Source organism: Stegastes partitus, unplaced genomic scaffold (genome assembly GCF_000690725.1).
Source record: "Stegastes partitus isolate 25-593 unplaced genomic scaffold, Stegastes_partitus-1.0.2 Scaffold635, whole genome shotgun sequence".
NCBI classification, from domain to species: Eukaryota; Metazoa; Chordata; class Actinopteri; family Pomacentridae; genus Stegastes; species Stegastes partitus.
Window position 1 is genome coordinate 106,164 of NW_007578366.1, and position 1,332 is coordinate 107,495.

Sequence of the window (1,332 nt, forward strand, 5' to 3'; positions counted from 1 at the left end):
GACCACTGAGTGCCTCCACATCCTCGTCAGGTGTGGCTTTAGAGGACAACGATCAGATAGCATGACCAGAAACTCCTTTGATTACAAAAGTCCACCTTAAAATGCAGCTTTATTCAAACGACACAACGTCCACAACTCCACCATTTCCCTTCAAAGAGCACTAAAACCGACGTGTCCGACAACATGATCCCTAAAACGTCCGTCAGCTTCACCGAGTCCTTCAGGAAGAGCGGGACGACCTCCAGAAAGCCGATACAGCCTCATTAACTCTCTTTTGTCTCAGATGTGTTACTCATTACCGACTCTCGAGCCGCCCTTCAGCGTTTCCAGTAAAGTCACGCGAGGTTGTTTCGTGGTTCCCGTGTCAACCGATACCGATTCCACTCCGGCGACAGAATTTTTAATAAAACATCACATGCTCGTATTGTTGTTCGGCATATGTTCTAATGGAGAAATGATGTGCTGCGGATTATCCAGACTAACTTGTTATTTCTCTAAAACCAGCCGCATTTTTCTATCCGGCGAGAACACCAGGCCGGACTGCGGCACACACTGAAACACTTTGATCAGTGGAAGACTGCGCTATTGTCTCCTGCCATCTTTGTAGCCATATAAACTTACAGAGCGTGACACCATGCAGACCTGAGGTTGTGGTTTCCATTTCAAATGCCTCTTGATCATTAGAACCATGTGGAATTTGGGGTTCATTAGAATAATTTTTTAAGTTTGTTTCTCATTGGAATAAATTGTTCATTAGCGTTTCTGTTGAATTCTAATAACCGTCCCGCTGTGTTGTTTTTCTTTCCTCTAACCGCGTTAGACTTTGCTCATTATCCCACCCCTGTGCGGTGTCAGTTTTAACATCCTGAGAGACTTCTGTGGAACATTTTTTTAGCTCTTTTGAACTGACAGATACCTCGACAGGAGTCCGTGCATATAAAACAGATGTTCTCTTAAATAATTAATCCGCATAAAATAAACATGTCATTACTGCCGGAGTGGTCAGCGAATAGAAATAACTGTGTAGCTCTTGTTTTTTTTTACCACCTTCTGACTTGTGTGAACACCAATCGACTCCAAAACTGGACTCGTTATTGATCCAAAAACAGTCGGATCGTGCTGAAATTCTGATTTTCGGAGGAAGTGAAGAATGTTCTGTGGACGCATCTTGGACGAAGATGAGGCAGTTCTTCCCTGATTACAGCCAACAGGTGCATTCAACAAAAGCAGCTGTTTCAGCAGCATGAAAAGCTCAAATAACCGACAACGTGGCATCTTCGAGCCTGATTACAAATAAAGAGCAGATATCCTCCAGGGGAAATTTGATTATTA